The sequence below is a fragment of the Pinus tabuliformis genome, chromosome X (assembly GCF_031772625.1).
Source record: "Pinus tabuliformis cultivar Carrire ecotype Pingquan chromosome X, CPIR1, whole genome shotgun sequence".
NCBI classification, from domain to species: domain Eukaryota; kingdom Viridiplantae; phylum Streptophyta; class Pinopsida; order Pinales; family Pinaceae; genus Pinus; species Pinus tabuliformis.
The window spans coordinates 801,485,008-801,505,025 of NC_142308.1; positions in this window are offsets into that span (position 1 = coordinate 801,485,008).

A 20,018-nucleotide genomic window follows, 5' to 3' on the forward strand; every position below is an offset into this window, starting at 1 on the left:
CTGTCCTCATTTTGTGCAATCCTCCTAACCTGCAATGTCCTTCATGCAACCTGCGAATTGTTCAACAAAAGTCAGGTTTTTTTTTTTTTTTATTATTATTATTTGAGACAGCCGGGGCACCTCCAGGAGGTTTTCACCCTCATTGCCTGCCCTGGGCGCCTCTAAAAGGTTTTCACCCACTTCTTGTTTTTTCTTTTTTCTCTTTTTTTTTTTTTGTTGCTCAGAATGTGCGTGGGGTGGAGACAAGGGCCTACTCCACTACCAGCACTGATTTATCCAGAGTTTCAATGAACTCCTGCTTAGAAAGGGGCTTCCTGTAGATCTTTAATCGATGCCCATTGATGAGCATGGGGATGGCTTCTTCATCAATGGTCCTGATAAGGACTGAACCATTTTCGTTACATTTCTCCACTATATATGGTCCCAACCATCTTGTCCTCAACTTCCCTTTGAAATCCTTGTATCTTAAATCATATAACAGTGCCCAATCTCCTGGCTAAAATTGCTTCTCTTTAAGGTGTCGGTCATGCCATATTTTTCATTGGAGTTGGACCACCTTTGGGTGGAGGAGAGCCTGAATTCTTTGTTCGTATAGTCCATTCAGCTGAAGCAGTCTTTCCTGTTGTGCATAGTTGAGATCTGGGTTTAGCTAAGCTTCCAACCTCAATGTGTTGTATTCAAATTCTATGGACAACAAAGCCTTCTTCCTGTAGACTAGCTTATAAGGTGTGAAACTTGTTGTAGTTTTCCAAGTAGTGTTGTAGGCTAGGTGGCCTCAACCAAGCGATCTGCCCAACCCTTTCTGCGGCTGCTCACAACTTTAGTCAAGACCTCTTCCAAAGACCTGTTAGTGATTTCCATCGGCCCATTTGCTTGTGGATGATAAGGGGTGGAAGTTTTGTGTTTAATATTGTGATGACCAAGCAGGTCTTTAATCAGGTTAGAGGTAAACTGGCTTCCTTAATCAGTGACTAATTCTCTTGGGTAGCCAAACTTATAGAAGATATTTTCCCTTAAAAACTCAGCCACTTTTTCTTCTGTTGCTGCCTTGATTGCCTTTGTTTCTGCCCACTTTGTTAGGTAGTCCGTGCACACAATGATGTAAGAATTTTGCTTGAAGAGTGGTTGATAGGACCCACAAAGTCCATGTCCCACTTCTCAAATGGCTCGAAAGTCACCTGAGGTTGGAGGGGCATTTCATCCCTTGGAGTTAGCTTGCCCATCCTTTGATATCGGTCACATTAGCTGATGTATCTTCTAACATCTTGATGAAGAGTGGGCCAATAGTAGCCTGCCTATAGAATTTTGAAAGTGGTTCTTTTTGCTGCAAAGTGGCCTCCATAGGGTCCATCATGATAGGTCAGGAGAATGTCAAAAAATTCCTCTTCCCTGACACAACGCCTCAAAATCTGAGCTAGGCCAAGTTTGAATAGGTTGCCCCCAATCCAAGTGAATGGGGTGCTTTTCCTCACGATCTTGCTCTTCTCTTTTGAGGATAGGTGTGGCGGGAATTGTGTTGAAACCAAGTAATTTGCTATATCAGCATACCATGGCAAGAGTACTGAAATAGCAAATAGGTGTTCATTTGGCAGTTGATCATCCACCACCCCTTCTTCTCCTGTAGGCAAATCTAGTCTAGACAGAAAATCAACAACAACATTTTACTTACCTAGCTTTTCAACAATGGTCAAATAAAATTGTTGCAATAAAAGTAACCATCTAATGATACGAGCATTTACATCAGGCTTATTCATCAAATAATTAATTGCAGCATGATCAGTGTGTACGAATGTTTGATAACTAGTGATGTAGTGTCTAAACTTGTTTAGGGAATGGACTACAGCTAGGAGCTCTTTCTCAGTTACAGTATAATTTAATTATGCCTTAGACAATTTTTTACTAACAAAATATATGGCATACAGTAGCTTCCCTTCAACTTTTCCTAAGGCTGCTCCTATAGCTTTGTTCGAGGCATCTGTGTGAATGTGGAAGGTAGGGCCCAGTTTGGACCTTTCAAGATTGGGGCAGTGACCAGCTTATCCTTCAACACATCTAGAGCTTCTTTACAGTTGTCAGTCCATATAAACTCAACATATTTACCCAAAATACCAAACAATGGAGAGGCTAGCTTACTGAAATCTTTAATGAACCTTCTATAATATCCCGCTAAGCCTAAAAAACTTCGAACATCCATTACCTTTTGAGGAGGTGGAACCCTTTGGATGATAGCAATCTTGTTGGGATCCACCTGTAAGCCTTGCTGAGAAAATGTATGACCTAGAACGGTCCCTTCAGTCATCAAGAATTCACATTTCTTAGGAATGAGGGACAGGTTCATTTCAATACACTTGGTTAAAACTTTTCCCAGGTTAGTCAATGCTTCTTGGAAGTTGGACCCATAAGGAGTAAAGTCATCCATATAGATTTCCACCGGATCATGAACTAGCTCAGTGAATATGCTCAGTACTACTCTCTGGAAAGTGGCAGGAGCGTTGCATAACCCAAAGGGGAGGACCCGGTAGGAAAAGGTACCCCATGGATAAGTGAAAGTTGTCTTATCTTGGTTTTCCGGGCTGATTTGGATCTGATTATACCCGCTAAACCCATCTAGGAAGGAAAATAACTTCTTCCCTTCTAGACCATCTAACACTTGATCTACGAAAGGAAAAGGGAAATGGTCCTTCTTAGCAACTTTGTTAAGTTCTCGATAATCTACACAGATTCTCCACTTCCTATTTTTCTTGGGCACCAGCACTAGAGGAGAAACCCACTCGCTGTCAGAGATGGGATAGATGAATCCTGCATCCAATAAATTTTGCAATTCTTCTTTGACAATGTCCTTACGGGCTGAATTCATTCTCCTCTGAGGCTGTCTGACTGGTTTACAATCCTCTTTAATGTAAATGTGATGGGTACAGACTAAAGGGTGGGCTCCCTTCATCTCCTTGTAGCTCCAAGTGAAAGCATCTAGATGGCGGTTCAATAAGCTACACAACTCCTTCTCTTGAGAGGGAGATAGGGATGAGTTTATCTTCAAGGTTCTTTCAGGGCCAAATTCCACATTCTTAACTCGGGAAGAGGTTCGATCAGCCACATAAAGATCCACTAAAGCACTGGCTTGGGTGTCTCCTACCAACTCTTCTAATGGCAGCACACTGGGAGGTGGATTTTGGATTAAATTCTCAATGAGGTCATCCTCGGTTTGAGGACCCCCCTTGGTGGCTTCCATGATGCACACAAGTGCAGAGTAGACTTCATCCTCATCTTCCTCCTCCAACCAGAGAGGTAAGTCATGTTCGAGCAAAGGTTGGGCAGGAGGATATAGGACTAGCTGTTTGGACATTGGCCCATTCTTAATGGTCATGCTCCCCGCTTGACAACTGATGTAAGCATCTGCAGTAGCTAACCAAGGACTTCCCAAAATGAGGGGGTATCCAGCGAGTTTTTCCTTTAGCTGAAGGACCAAAAAGTCTGCAGGGTACTCCCAAGAATCAATAGAGACTAGGGCTTCTTCCACAATCCCTTTGGGAGTCACGGTGGAGTGGTCTACTAACTACAGTACTGTCAAGGTCTTTCTCAGGGAACCTTGAAGGTTAAGTTTGAGCATAGTGTCCCTAGTCATCAATTAATGGCAACTCCCTGATCAATTAGGGTGTGGGGGATTATGGTGCCATTGATGTGGACATCCACTACAGGACTCCCAGGGTCCAAATATTTTGGACAGATTACTTGTCCCAACATTAGGTCGGACAGTTGTCATATGACATTAATAGTTGGGGCATCTCTCTTGCGCCTTCCTGGGTGCCTGAAACACTTCTCTTTGATCAGTTTATTGTAGATTGGTACATCTTTGATGGCCTGGAGAAGTGGTATTTTTACACACAGCTGTTTAAGTTCTCCCAGAAGTTCAGTCTCTTTTGGGTTTGGTTGCGTGTTTCCAGTTAGTCTCTCAGGAGAGGGTGGGATGGCTTTGGGTTCACTTTCATGTTCCTCTAATTCATCTTCCTTAGTAAGAGGTTGGCTATCTGGGAGGACCTTCCTAGATCAAAGGTTGATCTCCTGAATCTCCACAACATAGGTAGGGCATGTTGTCTCTCCAGTTTATATCTGCTGGGCCTATCTGTTATTGGGGTTCGGGTTTGGTTGAGTAGGCATCTGGGGTTGTCTTGGAGGAGCAGGAGGTAATGGTTGTGGTTGAGCAGGTGGTGGAGGAAAAATGGTAGGAGGAGAGTTGTATTGGGGCCTCCACCCCTGTTGCGATGCATTCCACTGAGGTTGTGGTTGAACATGAGAATGAAATGAATGAGAAGTAGGTTGAGTATGGTATTGAGGTGGATATGACCAAGGAGGGGGTGCAGACTAGGAAGGATGAGTAGGGGGACCCCAAGAAGGTATGTGAGTGGATTGGTTGGGGTTGTAATATGTTTGGGATGTCCCTTGCATCACCTGTTGGTAAGGTCTAGATCCATGTAGCCTCCTTTGGTTGAGGAAGTAGAGTGGTTCAGTGGCTCCCTCAGGACCTTGGTACACAACTTTAAGTCTGGGTAAGGTTGGGCACTAGTTTATAGGGTGGTGTGCTTCCTGGTGCATTTGGGACAAAATATGGCCAAAGCCCTCTCAACTTCCTCTTTCTTCTGTTGGATTCGGAAAGTATCCAGTTGCATGGCAATGGTCTGTCTTACCTCACTTTTAAGGTCTTCCATCTGATTTGTAAACTCATGTTTAGAGAAGGTGGCACTAGATGAAAGTGGATTCCCCCTAACTCTTTTTCGGGCTGCCCTGGAATGGTTTCTAAACACAGTCTTTATGTCATCATAAGGTAGTTGGTAGATGTCACCTCCAACTAGAAAATGGAGGGTATCAAGAACATCTTCAGGGACTCCTCGAAGCAAAACTAGCTTTACAGATTCGGGGTCAAGTGTGCACCTGACCCTTTTATAACTGAGTTGGAACCTTTCTTCATAGTATTCCAAAGACTCATCACTTCCCATGGTCATGCGAAAGATTTCTCCCTTCGTTTCCTTTGACTTACAGTAGTCCCGTATTTTTTGTTAAAGGCTTGCTACATTTGAGCCCAAGTTGTGATACTATTTCTAGGTAACCCCTTGAACGAGCATAGTGCTGCATCCTTGAGGGTAGAGGGAAAGAGTTTCAACTTTTGCTCATATTCTGCATAGTCATAAGTTTTACAAAGGACAACAAACTCAAACAAGAAGGTATCAGGGTCTTCAGTGGTCAATCCATGGAAGTGAGGTAAGGCTGAGGGACTTATGTTTTTCATTTTTGTGTCCCCATTTGTCTCTTAGATGGGAAAGGCACCTTCTATTCTCTCCTCATTCCCTATATTGTTCCTGTGTTCAGCCATGGTCTCAAGAGGAATGTTTTATTGCTCTTTTTCTGTTATAGGATCTTCGTATATCTCTGGAGGTTCACCTATAGGTTCTTCTGGATCACTGCCACCGAAGAAGAGAGAAGGGTGACTCAGTGATGTGTAAGAATTTTCCTGTATGGTCTCTATTCCTACGAGGCATGAAATGAAATATTTTTGGTTGATTTTTTTTTTTCTTGTACTTTCAAAACAAAAATAGATTGAACTGCAACTAACTAAAATATATCTTGCTGAAATGAAAATGTGGAATTGAAATGAAAGTAGGAAAGGACTAATCTATTTTGCAGAATTGAAATTGCAGAAATGAAATGCTAAGCTACGTTTGTAGAATTGAAATTGCAGAATTGGAATGCTAATCTACGCTTGCAGAATTGGAATTACAGAATTGAAATGCTAATCTATGCTTGCAGAATTGAAATTGCGGAATTGAAATGCTAATCTATGAAAGTGGGAAATATCTAATCTACACTTGCTAAAATGAAATGAAAGTAGGAAATTTATAATCTACTTTTGCGGAAATAAATTTTCGGAATGGAAATGAAACAACTACTCTACTCTTGCTGAAATAAACTACTTAGCAGAATGTTGCAATAGAAATAGAAGAAAAGCAGCAATCACCAATACTCTGATGCTTCCCCGGCAACGACACCAAAAATATGGTGGGCTCCAGTATTGCAGTAATGATTTTGCAACTCCTGGGACTCCCTTCTTTACTTTTATCAACCCGATAGTTCATAACAAACTTGGAAGTGACGGTGTTGTATGCACAAGTACTAGCTCTTGCCGCACACTATCACTTGATCAGCTGGCAGAAGGCTGCTAGGAGCTTAAGCCAACTTCTATGACTTCTTATAAGAAGCTTTTAATTGTGATGGATGAAAGCTAACTCAAAGGAGGCTAATCTACTTGTAGAAAAAAGCTGAAAGCTGAAAGGAAACACAAACCTTAGCAAACCCTAGTTTTACCGACTAGCCCTACTGGTGCAAGAAAAGAGATGAAAGTTGCAGAAATGAATGCCATTGACTCTTGGAATAGTGAAATTCATGTGACTAAGCTACTTCTGAAGGAAAATATGGAAAACACATCTTTTTGTATTTTTGAGTAATTTTGCAGGATTATTATGCATGTGCTTTAACTATGTTTAACTGTGCAGGGGTTATTGGTGAAAGGAGATGGAGTGGGCATTTGCAGGAGGTTGGGAAGGTGAGAAGAGGGCCTATGGGGTCCCTAACCCCCTTCTAAAGAGTTTCACAATGATCAGATCTTGAGAAATTGCTCACGTGATCTTCTACAGGAAGTCTACAGGGGTTCTACAGGAAGAGCCGAGAGAGGATTTTTGAGGGTTGATGGAGGAAGAATGGTGGGAAAGTGGAAATGGAGGATGGATGAGGCTGTGAAGAGGTATAGGACCTAGTAGATGAGACTAAGAAGTGATGAAGATGATTGGATTTTTTCAAGGATGGAGGGAGCATTGTTGCACAAAAATGAAGAAATTAGGTCAAACTGGCAAAGTGTGGCAAATGAAGGGAAGGAATAGAGAATTTGGGGTTGAATTAGGTTGTGTAAGGAAGGAAGGATAGGCAAGGATGGATTACAGGTGATCTGCACACTATCTCTCAAAACTAATCAAGGAAAGACTAAAAAAATTAGAGATCTATCTACTTTGACCTAATCTGACCTAGAAACCAGAATGATAATGAACAACAAGCTATGCATAGGAAATAATGTAAGAGAACTATGAAAACCTAAGCAAGAACAAATATAAATATGCAAGCACAACTGGTATCAAATTTTCCATCTAAAAATCCAACACTTGCAATTGCGTTGAAAGGTAAAACAATGTTTTTATGGCAGCAAGTATGCCTTGGTCTCTACTCATGATCTCAAGGAGGGAGAGTGAGATCAAGGGTTGCTTGATGGCCTTTTTTTTTGAAGAATTTTTCTATACTCAAACTATCGAATCAACCTGAAGCATGAAAATCTATTTTAATCATCAAAAGCAACCTAAGTAACAGAGCAAGATCTTAACCTAAATAGTAGAAATTATTCTATGAATGCAAAGAAAACACATAATAGTACACAAAGGAGGTACTGGCACTTGGGTTGGGCCCAACCCGAAGAGCTATAGCCTCCTGAGAAAAGCTCAGAGCTGGTGCAAAGTGAAATTTATCTCCATTACTCAAAAAATAACCATGTCACAGAAATGTTTACAACAAAAGCTCGAAAATGAGCTGAAAGGAAAAGCAAAACCAAAGTGCAAAAACAACTATTCAAGAGCTAAACTACCAAGGCTTGAAGCCTTCCTACTTATGCACCACGAGGACCTCCAACAACCCTCCTTAACTCGAGGGGCTTGGCTGCTCAAAACTGCAAGTAATCAGCCACTTCACAAAAGCTTCTCGGCTACCCTTGGAAATCATCTTTGGTGGGCTGTTGAACTCCGAGCTGATGGTGGAGAACTCGAGGAAGGGGCCATTTAGTGTAGGAGACACCCTTCCTACTAATCCTCAACCTTGTTCCCTCGTATTTGGCTATCAACTGGCTCATAAATGCTTGACCTTGGTCCAAAAGATGTCCAAAAATTTGCAATAAGCACGTATTAGACTTCATGGTCAAGTGGCTAACCTCATTCATACAATTAACATAAATATACTCAAAAGAATGCATAAACTTATGAATAATGGTGGATTAATCAAGAATAATAGGAAAAATGAGCCCAATAAGTTACCCATTTTTGGGGCTCATCACCTTTATATCGAGAATATCCCATTTTGTGTTTGTCATACTCATTGGCTTCTTTGCCTTTCTGCTCAATGGTTGGTACAGATCTCTTTGGTACAAATAATCTTTCATCTGCATCTTCTACAGTTGGTAGTTTTGGCTGTTAAATTTTACGACCCTAAACCTACCATCTTCTGCCATTGCTCCCACTCGAACCAAGAACCCTTTTCTCGTATGAGTTTATCAGCCAAATAGACCTTCGGCTCTGATAATAATTGTTAGAAAATTATATATTACAGAGCAACATAACACATAAAATATATTGCAAAAATACAAACACGAAAACACATAAAACAAGAGAGACATAGATATACGTGGTTCACCCAATTTGGGCTACGTCCATGAAGAAACAGCTAGTCCTTCCTTTTATATTATCTAGAAAACTGAAGAGATACAACCTATAGCAGATTCAATGTAATTTCCTCTTCGCTCTCATACAATCTCCTCTCTCTTTCTCAGTCAGAATATACATCTACATAGACGCAATACAATTTCCTCATATATAGCAAGGGATTGCCTTCTAGGGCAAAAAACCCTAAATTAAACATAACTTCTACCGTCAGATCTTCGCCTAATAAATGGCTCAAATTGACTACGAAATTACAACATTTTACAAGGAATTTTACATCTATTTTTAGCTTTGGGGGCACTGCCCCTGATCTCCCACCAAGGGGGGCTACCAAAGGTCGCAGAAGCCCCCCATGGACCCCCCCTGCAACATAAATATTACGGGGGGCGTTGTTGCCACATTATGAACTAGGGTCCAATGTGGTGATACCTCTGAATAAGGAAGATAATCAGGCTCCACACCCAACAAAGAATTGATCCATGATGAGGTAGATTGGTTTAATAACCCCTTACTTTGAACCCAAGAATTCATACAAAATCCACCTTGTGGCCATTACATTGCCACACAATGTTTGGGTAAGGGGGCATAAATTTTTGAGTGTCTAGGAGAAGAAATTCTCCCCAACCTTCCTAGTGCATCTGGTAGTGTAGAAGAAAATGGCTTGAAGGAATTCATTGATCAAGAAATCCCAAAGCTAGCATCAACTAATGCAGAAGAGTTGGCTGAGTGGAAGAAGTGTGTGGTGAAGGCAAGACAGATCATCCTTGAGGGAGTTCGAGACCATATTGTCTCAAGTCTCCATGGGAAGGATACTCCACTCTATCTTTCCATGCTATGTAATTCGAGCTACCTTCCAAGGCATACTCGAGTCTCAAGCCATAGAACGCCATTGGCCAACCTTGAAGTATGATATGAATTCGATTTGCACCTGCAACCCCAAACTTCAAACTTCAAATTCTCTTCTCAATATATTGTTCACAACTCTGATACCATGTAGAAAATATGTGATAGGTTAAACTGATAATGAAATATAAATCAAAGCATAATACTATAACCTACTTCTACTATCAATTTGTAGAAGCTTAAAGATCAATCTGAACAATATAACTAGAAGAAGAAGAATCAATGGCACAATACACATGAAAATACTTTGGGGAAAGCCTCGGCTAAAAACCCCACACTATTGTATTATCGTACATGGTGGAAATACATAGGAATTATACAAAGCATTAGCTCTCACAGCTATCCAACGCTTAGTACAATCCTCACAGATGTTTATAGGAAATCTTGGCTTCTCTCCAGTCTTCCTCTCTACCCTTCAAGATCCTATTTTCTTGTGTCGTTCCTTGTGGATGATTTTTCTATTACCAAGTGGAAAACTAATCCTTCAAAGCTACGAAATCCTCAAGGAGGAGTCTTTGAATGCATGCATGAGTTTCTGATGAGCGAATCTTTAGTTAACTGGAGTAGCACTAGTTGAGTGCATTAATGCATCAATTGACTGTTAAATCACTATTAGTTCCTCAAATAGATTGGAACTAATTTAACTAGAATTAAATTAGTAAACTGAGTTAACTAATTACAACTCAAATATAACTCAATCTTATCTCCTTAATTTAAGGGAAAAATCTTGCATGACTTTAGAAAGACTTCTAACTTGAATTTCTCCAACTAATTAATTTAAAATAAATTAATTAATTATTTCCAATTAGCTGTTAAGACTAAATTCAATTTTAATTCAAGGAAAAATTAAATTGGAATATTCTTGTTGCCATATTTCAACACTCCCTCTCAACAAGAAAAGGATTATCTGTCACCGCAATCCTGTCTCTATGGAACTCGAATTTACACTTTGACAATGCCTTTGTCAAAATGTCAACATCTTGCTCCTCTGTCGAAATATACTACAAAAACATGATCCACCTTGCTACACAGCCTCTGAAATGATGATACTGGATGTTGATGTGCTTGGACCTATCATGAAGTATTGGATTCTCAGAGAGTTTGATACAACTTTGATTATCACAATAGATCACAGTTGGATCCATTCTCTGATCAAACAAACCAACCAGGATTTTCCACATGCAGATGGCCTCACATATTGCCTGACTTGTAGCCATGTATTTTGCCTCTACCAAGCTGAGTGCAACTAACCTATGCTTCTTGTTATACCAAGAAACTTCCACTAACCCAAGGTTGAAAATCCCTCCTGATGTGCTCCTTCGATTTGATGGACTCCCTACCCAATCTGCATCAGTGAAGCCTTGTAGCTTCACTCCCTCTGTCTGTCTGTACCATAATCCATACTATGATGTGCCTCTGAGGTATCTCAATACATGCTTTTCCACCTTCCAAAACATCTTGGTAGGCTGAACCATTGCTTGACTTAGCTGGTTCACTGCATAGCACAAATCTAGTCCTGTGTTCACTAAGTACATCAGTGAACCCACAAGCTGCCTGTACATAGTAGCCTCTGCCACTTCTTTTGAAGTAACAACCTCCTTCCTCTATTTACCTGCTAGAGGAGTCTGCATGGGCTTACACTTCTCCATGTGGTATCTCCTAAGTATCTCGTTGGAATACTTGATCCTGAGACACAAACAACTCCCCATCCTTCTGTCACACTTCCATGCCAAGGAAGTAATGCATGAGACCCATGTCTTTCATCTCGAATTCTCTTGCAAGGTCCTCCTTGAAAGACATGATCAAATGATCATCACCAGTCAATATGATATCATCAACATAAAGTACGATGATCAACAACTTACCTTTCACCACGATGTGGTACAGGTTCGCATCTGCTTCACTCTTTGTGAAGCCCAACTCGGTGAAGTAGTTATCTATCCTGGTGTACCAAGCACAAGGTGCTTGCTTTAGCCTGTACAACACTCTCTTGAGTCGGAACACATGCGACTCACGATCAAAGGCCTCAAAACCTTCCAGCTACTCTATGTACACCTCTTCCTCAATCTGGCCATTGAGGAATGCAGTCTTCACATCCATCTGATGGATCTTCCAACCCATTTGTGCTTATAGTGCCAACATAGATCTGATAGATGAGTACCTTGCAATAGGTGCAAAAGTCTCATCATAGTCAATCCCCTCAACCTATGAAAAGCCATGGGCAACAAATCTTGCCTTATGCTTCTCCACACTACCATTAGTAGCTTGCTTTACCTTGTAAAGGCAACGGGGACTCACAACTGACTTGTTCTCCATTCTTGGAACCACATCCCAAACACTGTTACGAACTATGGAGTCATACTCCTCCACCATAGCATCAACCCAAATTGGCTGCTGCAATGCTTCCTCAAAGGAAGATGGCTCGGTCTCAACACATTAACCAGCAAGGGCCATGTATCCAGTGTACCTCTCAGGGGACCTCCTCAGTCTGCGCTAAGAAGATGGTGCTCCCACATTCTCTCTCACATCCTCCAACAATCTGTCAGCATCTCTTGTGCGTTTTCATCCATCTCTGGAAAACTCTGCTTGAGTGGATGTCTCCACTCCTAGAACCTCTGCATGTGGCTGCTCTGCATCAGTTTGAGCCTCCTCCTCTTTAGGATCCAACAGTTCCTCCACAACCTGTAGTTGGAGCTCCCTCTCAAGGGAAACTCGCATGGCCTTCTACTCATCAAACTTGAGATCTCTGTGAACCACTGTCCTTCACTAGTAGGAAAGTACACCTGATAGTTGTGAGGTGTATCAGTGTACCCCACAAATATCCCAAACTCTACTATGGCAATATACCAATGAGCCAAAGATCTTGAAGTGAGCCACATATGGTCTCTTATCGGAGAAAGTTTCCTCTGGTGTCTTCATCCCAAGTGTTGTAGGGAAAAGTATCCGACTCGGATGACCCTATCCCACTCTAAGGGTGACAGTTCCTTAGCAACAACTGTAAAACAAACTACTTAAGGTTTACTTCTTTATGAAAGCAAAAGGGAATGGAGAAAGCACTAACCGTTGCCTTGCGCTTAATGTCGAATCCAAACTCTTCTCTTTGACCGCTTGCTCCTAGCTCTTTGTCCTTCTGCTCACCCAGCTACAATGAGATCCTGCAAAATAACAAAGAAGGAAACTACAAGAGGCATGCAATCATAACTGGTTCATGGATTAGTGTAAACCAAACATGCAATCATCACAATATATAATTGAAACAAGAGCACATAGAAGAACCTCAATAGCTTTTATTAATGAAGAAATAAAGGTTCTGAGAGTATTACAACCATTGAAGGCTCCAACCCAGCAACACCTCCCAGCAGAAAGAATTGCTCTTCTTCATCTCTCTCAAACAATCACCCAATAACTCGATAATGAAACCAACAGCATATCATTACTTTGCACAAAATTCCAGCCCCCTGAGCTCATAGGAGAGAGCTCAATATATAGATGAATTAAGAAAGGATGAGTCAGCTTGCAATTGATGTGTAGCTGCCTTGTGTCCTCTCTCTCTTCAGTTAATCTTTAGTTGATCTTCAGTTCTTGAGTCCACTTGGTGAACCTTGCTTCCACTTGGAGAAACAAAGCCTCTGACTCATCACAAGGCGAAATCCCTGATCCAAGTGTCATTTTTGGAAGATTCCAAAGCAATGACTCACTGTGCCACTTGTCCTTTCTCGCTCAGCGCAGGTGGCCTTTGTCCCACTTGCTTTGCAACGCAGGTACACCATGGAGCAACTAAGTTTCAGCGCAGAACCCTAGTGGAGCACCTGCTTTGATTTCAGGATTGCTTGTTTTTGAGTGTTTTCAGGTGGAGAACTGATCTGAGAGCTGTTGGTTTGCTGACCTTGTTCCTCTAGGGGTAGGAACATCATGTTTAGGGAACTTTGGATCCCTTGGATTATTGACAATTCATGCTTGTTGCTGTAAGGCACAAAATTGTCTATAACAGATGCCCCCTAAAGTATGAGGTCGTTTATCGGGTGAAATGCTTTATTGAGAGGATCCGAAGTTCATTCAATCTGCTGAGAAGTGTCCTGTAATAAGATACAATACAATACATTATTTTTCATATATTTTTCATGATCTAGCTGAGGCGGGCATTCCCATGCTCAGCTTTATAAATACATTTTGGTACATAGAACAGACGATCGTCTGATTGTAGACTGATAATTCTCTGCCGAAATTATCATCCTTTGAGAAGGATGATCATCTGCTGTAATGATGTACATATCAAATGTCTTTATGTCCTGAATATATATCGCAGCCCGGATGGATGAAACTAGATCCGGGGTCTTCAATCTCTTTCGATCTTCACTCGATGTACAAGTCGATCCATGTGAGAATTTCTTGAAGTCGAACATGGAAAGACATCGCTTGATTACCGGTCAATGATGTAAACCGTTAACAAGCGCGAGAGGAATCACCGATAAGGATGATGACCCTCAAGGTACGGCAGTACAATCTACATGGTGGGAATAAAGGACTTGGCGTCGACCACCATGCAAAATCTTCTGGTCGAAGGTCATTGATGTATACCTGTCGCCGGAAGTGAGAAGCTTGCCATTGAGGCATGCAAGCTTCAAAGTACTGAGGGGGGTGTTCCTAGATCAACTCCTTGGATAATGAGCTGATGTCGACAAGGAGCGATCCGTCAAAGGAGGGCCTTAATGAATCCCACATCAGTGACACGGAACGGAGCTAGCGCTTGTGATGAGGTGAAAACAAACTGTGATGTATGATTCAGGGTGGCGGTCATGAAGTGGATGAAGGATAATGTATGGCAGTGGGTGGAACACGGTTGACTCTTTACAGAACCACATCTCTTGAACATATAACGACACTGATGTGATGGATTGGTAGCATTACCCCAATTGTGGATGGTGTGGCGAGGACCATGGTTATGAGACCGGTGAATGAAACAACCCAACCCGATGTGATACGGAGGACAAAGTGTCATGTTCAAGAGCGACTTGCTACCATTAATGCTGTGAGGTTCTCCCAATTTTTCCCCAGTCATTGCTGACCAGTACCTCTTTATTTTTGTCAAGCTTGAGGAGGATAACATATGCTTGTTCTATAACCTGCCCTTCGGACAAGCCTATCGCTATGTTTTAACGAGCCTAGCGATAGGGAAACTCGTTCTCGTCTAAAGACAAGTTTGTCGCTATTTAATCATTTTAACGAGTCTAACGACAAAGAAAACTTGGTCCTTTTCATTTTTAGAGAGTCTGAAAAGGTACGAAAAGTTAACTCCAAAATTCCTTTTTCGTCTTCTAATCCCTTAAGTCTGAAAAAGTATAAAACAATACAGAAGGGATGAATTTTCGATTTCTTTAACGAGCCGAACAAAACAAGCGCTCGATCTTTTTGTGTAATAATCCCTCAGGTCCAAAAAGATTAAAATCTAGAGGAGGGATGGCTCTTCTTGTCCTTTAACGAGCTGGAAGGCCAAACTCGGCAAACTTTTAATATTTTACGAGTCAGTGAAAAGAGCTCAAAGAAGACTCGTCTTTTGAGGAACGAGTGATGAACAGGGATAGCAGCAGATTCCAGGTACAGGTTGGAATTCTCCAATCACGGCAGTGTCACAAGGATGGCTAAGTGAAATCACTCTTCGCAGCTGTTCCTCAAAATGGGTAAACAAACATATGGAGATGAACGATTGGCCAAATGAACGGATGGAGGTGATGGCATATAAACATGACCAAGGGCTTTTAATATGGCTTTCAAAGGTTACATTTCTCGAGGTTGCTTACCAGTTCACTTTTTCTGGATGAGCTTGAACTGTAGGGAAAGATTGCTCACAACTTGTGTTTATTTTTTAACGAGCATGAACTCTGTACAAAACTGCTCGATTCTTGCGTTTATTTTTTAACGAGCATGAACATTGCTAAAACTGCTCAATTTATACCAGTCTTAATACAAGGAATGCTTTAGGTGAGGTAATCTTATTTAAGGAGTAATACCTCACTAGTTACTCCAATTTGGCAGGTTTTAACTTTTGCCCTTCATCCTTTCTTTATGAAAGCTGGAAACGGCTAATCCTACGAGTTTAACGGGTTAGACCTACAGGTTTAAAGGGAGGACCTAAAAATTTAAAAAATAAATAGTCGTCCCGTGCTTGCACTCCAAAAGGTTTGCATGCCCCCAGGTATAAAGTATAATTTCGAGATTCTGCCATCTTACTTATTATCCGAAAAATGGTTTTGTTTGCTGCCACAAACTAAACTCTCTTTTCGGCGATGTCTATCATTAGGTTGCTAAGGATGGTGACGACTTGTTGCAGCAATTTCCTCTCTTTCTTTGAAGACTGCCCCTACTTCTCTTTTAAAACATATTGTTTTAATGGGTGAGGCTTGACATTCAAAGATGGTGCCTTCTTGCTGCCACAAATAGACCCCCTCCTTAGGAGAGCCCACTTCTTTAGACAAAGGGAGCGATTCTTCCGCTTCAACATAACTTTGACAAAAGAATTTTATCCTAGAACAACCCTCTCTTCCTTTTTTGGACGGGGTACGGACTAGTCCATTCTTCTGCGGAAATTAACTTTATACCTAAGGTTTTCTCTGCCCGAGGCAGGCCAGGGTGCATGCCCCCTGGGTCCCAGTTCTTTTCTTTCCGAATTACTCGCATTCATCGGGAAGTAGAACCGAGGGCGGTGGCATTCCTTGAGTGAATAAACCGTTAAGGGATGGTATTTGACTATTTGCAATGCGTGATCCTGGAAATGAAAGTTGGTCTACGAGCTTGACCATTCTTCCTTCGTGCGGAAAACACATGACTCTAAAGAGCGAGGACACTATTGCCTCCATGCAATATATATAGTCTCGTCCAAGGAGTAAGTTATATGCCAAGGGTCCTTGGACGACCATGATGTTCATGCGAACTGTCTTCCCTTTCAATGTAACTGGAACATTGGGGAGAATCCCTAACGGGTGACTGGTTCCTTTATCAAAACCTGATAGATTTCTCATCTCAGGTAAAAGCGCCGGGAAACCCAGTGCTTTCCAAGCAACAAAGGAAAGGATACTCACAGATGCCCCTTCATCAATGATAGTTCCAGCCATCACCATTATGTAGATTTGGACTATGATTCTGAATGGGATACTGGCTGGTCACCGGGGTCTGCCTAGTTGATTCCAATCAAAGGATACAACTAGGTTGCTTGGTGGTGGGACCGAATATACGGCCGGATACAACCCTGACGATGTTCCTTCCTGCGATAAAGGAATGGGCGCATTGCCCTGATGCTCATCAGAGTCTGTGTTGACGAAAAGAATATGGATGGTGTCATCCTTATCCTCTTCAGTGAGGGGGTCATTTGAAGATGGGTCTTCAATGACGGAGTCATTGGACGATGAAACCTCTGAAGGAAGAACCGGGTCAACTGCCGTTTCGACCTTTAGACTTTCGTCTGGTCTGGATTCAGTAGATTCATTCTCAATGACCGACACTTCAGCTGACCACTTGGGCGGGTCAGCTGGATTTTCAACTATCGAGGGATTAGGCGCGAGTTTTTGGTATCAAGGAGGAAGTCGTAACGGTGAAACCGGACGATCTTCCAAAACTCTCTTTGCCTCATCTAAGAATGGACATTTGTGGATGGCGTGATCGCCTTCACACAATATACAGGGTGATCTTGGTCTCCCTCTTCGTCCTTCACTCTCGCTAGTTGACGGACTGCAATCAACATGACTACCAGAGGTTGATGCTACCGGATTGTGTAACCTTGGGGACCAGTCCCTTAGTATCCGGGGAATACAAGGACAATCACGGTGGAAGTGGGCCCCTTTGCAAATGACACATGGCGATTTAGGCCCGGTCGGTGCAGTGTGTGGGTTTTTGTCAGCTGTCTTTTGCTTGCCCCCAGTCGCCTTCGCCATAGGCCCCTTCTGCTTCTTTTCTCTCTTCTTCTTTTCCTTCTTCTCCATGGGAGGCTGACTTTTGCCAGCTCTACCTTGTGAAGATGAAGGATCAGAGGAAGAATTGTAAGAAGGGAAGGCTGGTGGGTAGCTCTAGACTGTTCTGGCTGTTGATTCGACTGCTCAGGATTAGTGGCGATCTGGACTACATTAGTTGAAAAGAGCCATACCAGTAAGCCAATTGTCAATCCTGGAAGTGACAATGTGGCCATATGAGGTGCACCAACATCTCCCCAAGAGGAGAAGGGATTTGGACTTCCGCCAAGGTTACTTCCTTGGTTGGTGGGCTCCATACTTTTCAACTGAAAGATCAACGTGGGAATAACAGGTGATTATGTTCCGCTTAAAATAAATTTTATTGACGACGCTTTTAGACACAAACTTGCTTTTTCATGTTTTAAGAGTCGAGAAAAAGCTAAAGATGACTCTAGTCGCCTTCGATGTTTTAACGAGCCCGAAGTGACAAATGCTCGGATGGACTTTTTCAGTTATAGAGTTTGAAAAAGGCCAAAAGAAACTTCTCTGGAGTTCTAGGCAGAGGGTGTGCCAAACTTTTCGCGAAACCACAGAATACGTTTTACGGTACGGGTGGTCGATCTTCGTGAATGCTGTGTTCACTGCATCGCGATCAGTAGGGCGGTCGACACGGCTTCCTATGGATAAAGGATAATTGCCTATAGGGGTCTCCCAATATATACGCGACGGTACGTGGGAGCACAAGTCCGTATTAGTGCCACCGACTCTCAGGAGGAATCACCCACCTTCGTAGAGATCGACAGTCACTATGTTTAACGACGCCGGAACACGTCTCTACCTAGACCTCTATGTGTTTGCGTTATGTTACAAAGCGTTGTTATGTAAATTTGATTTATTTTAATGTTGATCTTGCTTATCAGTTTGCCTTTAAGGATCACCACGAGATGTATATAACAAATTCCTGAATGCAGTCTAAGATGAGAAGCAAACTTTTCAATCTTTCAACTTTGAAAACCTTAACTACTGAGGGAAAAGAAAGGCAAATCTTTTCACACAGATCATAGAGCACACACTAAAATGCAAATTTTTCCTAAATCGTCAAGCACAAAGTCAAATGCAAAATGCACAATGCATGTATTTTCTTTTCCCTTTCTTAATGTGGATGGATACAAAAAGAAAGTGGTTATATAACTTTGATTTCGATTTAAAGCGAAAGTAAAGAAGTTTGTCCAAAATCAAAAGACACCTTAAGATTCACTTGCTTAATCACTGGAAATACATGAAATCAAACCATACTAACGAAAGTAAAATGACTAATCAGCTATGGACAGCAAACAAGCTAACTCTTTAGACCAACAAAATGCCTAACACAGGTTCAGATCTAAGAGGCCAAAAGCATGACTAGTTTACTTTACGTTATGGGAAATTGTAAATGAGTAAGAAATACAAAGAACAAGTAAAATTTCATTATATAACAGAGGCAGAATGATGGCAAGTAATATTGGTTTCAAAACAGGCACAAGACTGACACCTAGCAGCAAAACTAAGTGAAAACAGGCAAGAGAAAGGAGGAAACCCCAAATGCACTAGGCAAATTTGGGCCAACGCAGGCTCTGCACAGCCAAACTGGCTCTCAGCGCAGGTAGCCCCTTCGGGACCTGCGTTGCAAAGCAGGTAGCCTGTGTACTACATGCTTTGGAAAACGAGAATTGCGTTTTCACAGTTTCCGGGTCATAATTTTCTCAAAAATGCAAGGTTTTTGCTCAAATCAGAAGCAATCAGTCAAGCACACTCAAAGGAATGATTAAGAAGGTGCAAAGCTATCACTAAGAGCTTACAAGGATCTTTGTAGATCAGCTCTTCAAATCATGAATTTGCTCAGAAAATGAGCAAGAGTAGTTGCCCTCTACTTCGCTTTTGATATAGTCAAAAGCTTTTCGATTTGGTACTCTTTCGTTCAGGAAATGAATAGCAAAATACTACAAACACAATCAAACGGATACGATCCCCAGCGGAGTCGCCAGTTTGTTGTAGGGAAAAGTATCCGACTCGGATGACCCTATCCCACTCTAAGGGTGACAGTTCCTTAGCAACAACTGTAAAACAAACTACTTAAGGTTTACTTCTTTATGAAAGCAAAAGAGAATGGAGAAAGCACTAACCGTTGCCTTGCGCTTAATGTCGAATCCAAACTCTTCTCTTTGACCGCTTGCTCCTAGCTCTTTGTCCTTCTGCTCGCCCAGCTACAATGAGATCCTGCAAAATAACAAAGAAGGAAACTACAAGAGGCATGCAATCATAACTGGTTCATGGATTAGTGTAAACCAAACATGCAATCATCACAATATATAATTGAAACAAGAGCACATAGAAGAACCTCAATAGCTTTTATTAATGAAGAAATAAAGGTTCTGAGAGTATTACAACCATTGAAGGTTCCAACCCAGCAACACCTCCCAGCAGAAAGAATTGCTCTTCTTCACCTCTCTCAAACAATCACCCAATAACTCGATAATGAAACCAACAACATATCATTACTTTGCACAAAATTCCAGCCCCCTGAGCTCATAGGAGAGAGCTCAATATATAGATGAATTGAGAAAGGATGAGTCAGCTTGCCACTGATGTGTAGCTGCCTTGTGTCCTCTCTCTCTTC